General features: G+C 40.7%; 1 long non-coding RNA gene across 1 annotated transcript; it reads left to right on the forward strand.

Annotated features, from left to right (window-relative positions):
* Positions 1–1,187: 1,187 nt before the first annotated feature.
* LOC125554260 lies at positions 1,188–2,021 on the forward strand. The gene is made up of 3 exons (XR_007304362.1): positions 1,188–1,468; positions 1,580–1,728; positions 1,818–2,021. It is a non-coding gene; the product is annotated as an uncharacterized LOC125554260 (long non-coding RNA).
* The last annotated feature ends 5,584 nt before the right edge of the window (positions 2,022–7,605 follow it).

Raw genomic sequence — 7,605 nt, forward strand, 5'->3', positions numbered from 1 at the left:
CGGTGGGCGAGGATGGGAATCACGGGTGGGAGGAGAAGGGGAATGGGAGAGTGTGGGAGAGAGGAGGGATTCAACCGAGGATATGGGGACTTCACCTACCTTTTACTTAGTAGTAGCGCGGGTTCATACCCCTCGCTACTACTATGGCATGTCCCAGGGGGGCATGATAGAGACTGCTTAGTAGTAGCGCGGGTTACTATCAACTTAGTAGTAGCGAGGGGTAAAAACACGCGCTCCAATATCTGCCGCGACATGGGATGGATCCGGCGGGTGGAGTCGCGCGGGCACCGGCTCGTCGAGGCGCGCGGCCATGCGGCGGGGGGAGGGGAGAGGGCCGAGCTGCTGGTGGGGGTGGAGAGGGCCGGTGAGGCCACCCCAAGATTTGCCGTGGCATGGGATCCGGCGGTCGGCGGGCGGAGTCGCGCGGGCGCCGGGTCGTCGAGGCACGCGGCGGGGAAGGGGAGAGGGCGAGAGGAAATGAGTGAGTGGAGGGAAGTGTGGTGAGTGAATGGTGTTAGGGTTTGGGCCCAGACGCCAGCGTGCCAGGTGGGCCGTCGAGCCGGCCCGTTAGGCAACTTTATAGTGCATGGGCCGTGGAGGCCACCACGCGTTCCTGGCCGGTAAGTGCCGGCCCATTTGTCCAGTTATAATGTAATCCCTCAGAAAAAAATATAATGTGGATAAGGTAATTTATATTTATTTATTAAACAGAAACAATAAAAGTATATATATTCATTAAATATTGTTCATAAAAATAAATATTTTTTATATTTATCTTTCATATACTAAGGGTACCACAACAAAACTTGGTTGATGTATAAATAAATCTACTTGGTTGAAGAAGGTTTGTTTGCATGTTTTTTTTCTTTTGTTTGACAAATTTCCATGGCCTATATAAATAATTTAAATAATTTTCATATGACTACTCATTATATATGAACATTACAGTTTGTTGTTTTCCCCTAATTTTGTGTTAGTACAATTATTTAAATTATTTAATCAACATTTTTTCCTAATAATGTCAAATATGTTTTTTATAGAGAAAATAGTGTGTTATTATCACTACTATTTTTTCAGATATTATATATGATTATATTATGCAGTAGAAAACATCATTTATATTTCATCATATATATTTCATCGTAGATACAAAGTGATGGGTTCCGACATATGCACTGATGTAACGATGACAGACCGCACTGAAACACCACGAGAAGAGGTGCATATAGCTAACCTTCCTCTGTATGTATATTATACATGAAAACACGAAAGGTCTATTTTTATATTTTTGTTTTTTTAGAATATAGGAGACATGGATATGGACTTTGGAGATGCACAGAAAGAATCCATTGAGGGTTCATATGCGATGTTGCTGCAAGGGGACAAAAATTCACAACATAAAAATGTCGAAGAGGTTATATCTCATAACAAACCAAAAAAGATGCTAATTTACATGTTATCTCACAAGGTATTTTTTAATATTACTATCAATCTTTTTTTTGTGATATTGCCTCTTGTATTCAACTATTTTTGCTCAGTTTGATTGCTAAATTGGCTCATTTATTTATGAATTCGGCAGACTATGTTTGTACCCCTAGGGATATTACAGTCATCGAATCAATCAAGTCTGCCCCCAAGAATACCCAGTTCGTGGACATTGGAGATGCCTTGTTATCAACCGACGATTTGGAATGCCTTATGAAAGATGATATGTTCTTACATGACGGTGTAAGACCAATTGCACAAACTTTGTAATTAATAATATGAACAATATTTAATATCATAAAATGTACACATAATCTAAATGTTGATCACAGGTGATAAATGCTTACATATATTGCATGCTTGCTCACGACCATCTACAAGACAGAGCGGGTGAAAAGGTACACATTGTTAGCACGTTTGTATCTGGCCAGATAAAAGAAGACGGGGAAAGAGACATAGACCCATCAAAATATCACCACATCGTGCATCATGTTAATACTTATCTACAGCAAGACATGGTTAGTTTTTGTCTCGTTATCCATGCATATAATTATATATTGTTTTTATTAATTCATATGTATAATGATTTATTAATATTTGTATCTAATTGCCTAATTGCGACCGTGACTTGTATGATATTTACACCAGTTATTCATTCCGATTAACATGCCGGGCTACCATTGGTATCTAGCAGTCCAATGCCAAAAAACGTGAGATTCAAGTATTGGACTCACTTGGTTCTCGGGTCAAACGCAATGACCTTGCTACTACGGTAACTATATATATTTTTACTCATCTTAACATATGTTTTGTTTGCCTTGTTCCCTAATATTTCTCATATATAAAATAGTTACTAGGACTGAGAAGTGTCTAAAACTTGTAGAGCATAAGTCCGGAGTTTATCAGAGGTCATAAGTGGCACCCGATCTTAATGTTACAAAATGGACGGTTGTAGAGCAGTTTCATGAGGCAATACAAACCGATGGGTAAGCACATGTTACAATGGTTTGTTTATTTGATTTATCTGTGTGGTATTCTAAAGCATTATTTTATAATATTATAGCGTATCATGTGGACTGTTTATGCTAAATTATATGGAATATGGACATCACATGGACTATCAGACCAGTTCACCCAGGTATTTCGTTTTTATACATTATCTCATTATTTTATCTCAAAATATTATATAAATTGTTTATATATATATATATTTGTAGGAGATATGAAACATTTTCAACAAAAATTAGCTGTAAATTTAGCTCGATTCAGAGCTTGAATAAGCTAAAAAGAGGTCCCATATATACCATCAACCTGGCGATGAAGAAACTTTAGCTAATTCTGATCTCGAGATCCTGAAGAATCCATCTGACATAGTCAAAGACAAACGTCCTGCCCCAATCACTATCATACCCACGGACCAACATGAATTACTTGCCGGCCTCTGCAACTACATCATGTCGATCGATGATGCCGGGTGTTTGAAGTAAGTATCATGTATCAATATTTAATGTGCGGATGTATATTATTGTTCTTCTTACCATCCAATTTATAGGAAGGTATGGGTCCAGAGCTCGACACCCGATCCAATGGGCTTAAGTCTTAAGAAACTTCAGTGCATACTTAACATGGAGCAGCCTGGACAATGATGCTTCAACACGCCGTGCGTATGCTGGCATGTGACGAGGGAGTATTGTTCACATACCCTCCTGTACACTACATGGATCTACGATTTTGTGTAAGTTATCGTAACTCTTCATTCTATGTGTCATTAGTATCAACATGTTGAAACAATATTTCTTTTTTTACTTAGTCCATGATGCTAGAGTCAACACGAGGTCAGAAGTTTTGCGAGAAGGAAACTATCCAGACGTTGGCAACATTATTTGATAGCTGGCCTGGGATGGACAACGACATCTCATCGTGCAACAATGGTAAGTAAAGTATTTTGTCCATTGTTATCATGGTTTATTGTTGTTTCTATATAGCTCCACTTGTAGATTTATCTTCCCTATGCATCATCGGCCGATACATCTTGTACGTCATCGACAAAGAGGCACGTCGTCTATATATTATGGATCCTATTCAAACATCACAATCGTTAGAGGATAAAAATTTGAGGCATGCACTGAAATTAAAAAGTTTTGCAAGGGATTTCAAAGAAGCACTCGAAATAAAGCTGCTGGTTGGAATTATGATATATCTAAATGGCAACGTTTATTTCCGTGGTGTTCCAACGAGTATAGATGGTAATGAATTCATAACAAAAATATTTACTTTTGTTATCACTATATTCTTTATATTATTAATTAAAGTTTTGCAGGAATGTGTCTGGCTATTTTGTTTTTCATTTTATGCTCTGGTGGAACGGTAAAGAATTGGTCAAGCCGATTTGCACGGTGAGTATTGTCAGTTACATGTTTTAAGACCTTCGGCGTGAAATTTTCATACTAACTACAATGTATTGTTTGTGCAGGATGGGTATGAATTGAGGAAAGCAGTTTTTATTATACTTGCTAAAACATCGTGGGAATGAAGCTAAAGAAACTTTCCTGATATTGTGAAAGAATTCTTAAGCGCATCATCTAGATATTAATAGTTTTGTAATAGATGTTTAGTTGGAACATCGCTCAGTTTGTTACATGGACATGTCGTTAATTTTCTTATGTTATCAATTTACATTGCAAAAATGAACTTTAGTTATTAAATAATTGTATGTTGTGTTTTATTGTTTGTACGTGTGGAATTTAACATGTAACTCTTGTAAACTATTCAAAAGCCCGTTGGCAACGCACGGGCACTCTACTAGTTCTACTAGTTACACTAGGACATGTGAATGTGGGGTAGGGATAGCAGAATATTACCCATTAAGTCAGACTATCGGGTCGGGTTTAGGTATATCCACGGATACAAGATTATGTCCATGCCCTACCCATGAGTAATCGGGTCGGGTTTGGGCGCTACCCATGGGCGCAAAAGCATATCCAAACCCTGTCCATACGGGTCGGATATCCATGGGTATCCATGTCCATGGATAAAATTGCCATCCTTAGACGAACCCATGGCCAAATTGTTGACTGTGTTGCGGTGGCCGTCTGTCGAAGGAGGGGAAGCAGATCCAAGGCGACGAAGGACGGTGTAGCGGGAACAGCTCTGGTGCGGAGGACGATGACGACGTTGGAGCGGCAGGAGTGAGGCGCAGGACGGCGTGGTTGAACTGGCTCGGTTACGACGCACGTTGGCGTCCTGGAGGTAGCTTGGCTTCGGCTTCAACTATTAGCCGTGGAGGGCGTTGCGGTTGCGGTTGCGATGGACGATGACGTCTGGGTATCGGCTCCGGCGTGATGGAGGAGGGCGGCGGTTGATAGGTGGGATGGGTGGCGAGCGAAGGACGCTAGGGTTTTGCGGCTGGTGGAGAGGTAGTTTTGGTGCCCACGGGGTACGAATGGAGAATCGGACGGGCGAGCGGGGGGGGGGGGGGGGGGGGGGGGGGGGGGGACGGGGAGCTAAGAGGGAACCATGTTTCGGTTTGGGATGCGCTTGTTCTGTTTTTTTAACAGATGGGACGCACTTGTTTGAAATTTGGAGAAAGTACAAACTTTGCCCCCCCCTCTTAAATTTCGAACCTACTACGGGTCGGGGGTAAGACGGTAATCCCAAGTGTCCCAAATAGTGGGCGGGAGCAATTGCGGCCAAGCGCATGTGTGTTTAGGTGACCACGGTGTATGAATGTTTTTCGAAGGCGGTTGCGTAGCGTCTAGATGAAGTTACAAACCTACCCCAATTTAGACCTTTGGACATCGGATCGGTAGAAAAGTAATTTCCTTCTACCAAACATTGATCTCACACGGTTTTGGACGAGTAGAGGCTCTTTTGGCGCTTCGTTCGAAATTTTGAAACAGAAGCATTCACGTTTAGAGTACTCTTGAACTTTGAGGATTGACCTAAATAGACAACGTTAAATTTAACCTTGTATGTTTGAAAACTTCATTAAATTATGCGCTTCTTTTTGAAATTTTGACTCTTGAAATTCCTATAATTACGATTATTTTGAAATGGAGGAGGTAATTTGAATCTATTTTGTACACGACTATATATGCTATTATGTACAAAAGCAGAGCAAAGATTGGTGCTCCCATAAGTTAGGTATGATTTACAAATGCCATGATCTCGAATTCAAATAATTGAATGGATTTCATGTTGAATTCGAATTTTTAAAACCACCTTAAGTTGTATTCAAGTGTATGATAGTTCTTAGCTAGCTATTTAGAGTGTTCATTGTGTAGCTTTTGTGTGTATAATGTGCTTTACACACATAATATGAACTATACTCATGTTTATATTCTAATTGCTAAAGTGATGCATTGTCTAGAGTTTAAAATACTGACTCTATGGATCAATCATGTCAAATAACAATATAGACATGCTCAAATTCGAAAGAATATATATGTCTGGTGAATCAATGACCGATCCTTATAAATAGCATGATCACATCCTAATATTTGGATACAATTTATATTTGTAATCAATGTGTATGTCAGCCTTTTATGTGTAGTTTCGCTCTCCATGGGCCCCTCCTCACACACGTGCTAACTTTCTCTCACACATACGTGCAAACGGTGTATATCCATCGGGGTCTCTCACACATGCTCACACGCACTCTCTCGAGGTGTCTTTCTCGCACACATGCTCTCGATATCACCCTCCCTCCCTCTCGCAACCATTTACGACTGTTTTCACTAACCTTTATCACAAGAACTCTTCTTCTCACACGCATACGCATGCACGATCCCCATTGACCCTTTCTCTATACATAGACCTATCTACGTGTCTCCCGCACGCACATTATCTTTACGCCTATCTCGCACGCACTGTCTCCACCTCTCTTTCTAATTGACGAATATGATTCCAGCAGAGCATTCTATAGAATGCCTCTTAAAGTTAGGTTGGATGAATGGTAATATCAGAGACAAGGGGTTACCTTAGTCTGAGGACCTAGGATTACAAATCCTAGACGGCTTTGTGAGTGGACACAGAGTCCTTCACGGCTCTGGTATCTTTGTCTTGTACGACTAGTCCTCCATGGGTCTTCCTGAATGCGTCACGGGCCGACCAATGTGACGCGGGATGGAACCGACCCAAGGGCCTCACCTCGGCCCACCGGACCTCACGCGGTGACACACTTGTGCCCCTAGGTCTCGTTATCTTCTCACACCCACACATACCAACACAGACACCGCACAAACTATTTCTCCTCAAGCCTCTATCCCCTCCCCCTTGCATGTACACACTCAAGGGCATCTCTCGCCGTGACATCCTATTTGTCTCTCTCTCTAGACCTCTCTCATTTCTCGTGATATCTCTCCCACGTCACCCTCTGCCGGCCCCTCAATCCATGCATCTCTCAAATACGTACACATACCCTTTCTAGGTCGCCAAATACGTCAACTACACATTCACACATGTTACATCTTATCACGTACCCTATTGATCTAAAAAGCCTTCTCTTCACGTTTATTTCGCATATAACATTTCTTTTGAATAGAACCACACAAAGTGTGACCAAAAATTTATTTTAGAATTTCTACATATATACAACATTACAAAATTATATGAAGTATGAAAATTCATTTATATTGCATGGTGCACCCAATGATATTTATTCCGCACTGTGATTTTTTATATTTTTATAATATATATATAATTAGTCATAATAAAGAGAAACGAAGAGCATCTCTCTCTCCATCGCACACACCCCCTCTACGCCCCTTTCACGTACGCACACAAACTATCTCTAGATACTCTAAAAGTACGCCCCCGCACGTTCACATATGTTTTATCTTTCTCTCATGATATATACAACGACGATCATTGTATTTGAAGCGAAAGCAAGATACGTACATTGGACTTTAGAATCCACTCATTACGGTCACCATTTATGTTTTGTGATTATTATATAGTCACAAACTAACCGTACAACTCTGTATTTGTTCAAGACACGACTAGTTGACCAGTTAAACGCTTCACGTGGCACCTCTAGTGTTGCATCGCATTGTCTCACTACCATTGGGCCCACCTGTCGGTGTGTATAAGAATAAAAACAAATGATAAAAAATATTGGAT

This window comes from Triticum urartu, chromosome 4 (assembly GCF_003073215.2).
Source record: "Triticum urartu cultivar G1812 chromosome 4, Tu2.1, whole genome shotgun sequence".
In the NCBI taxonomy this organism is placed as follows: Eukaryota; Viridiplantae; Streptophyta; class Magnoliopsida; order Poales; family Poaceae; genus Triticum; species Triticum urartu.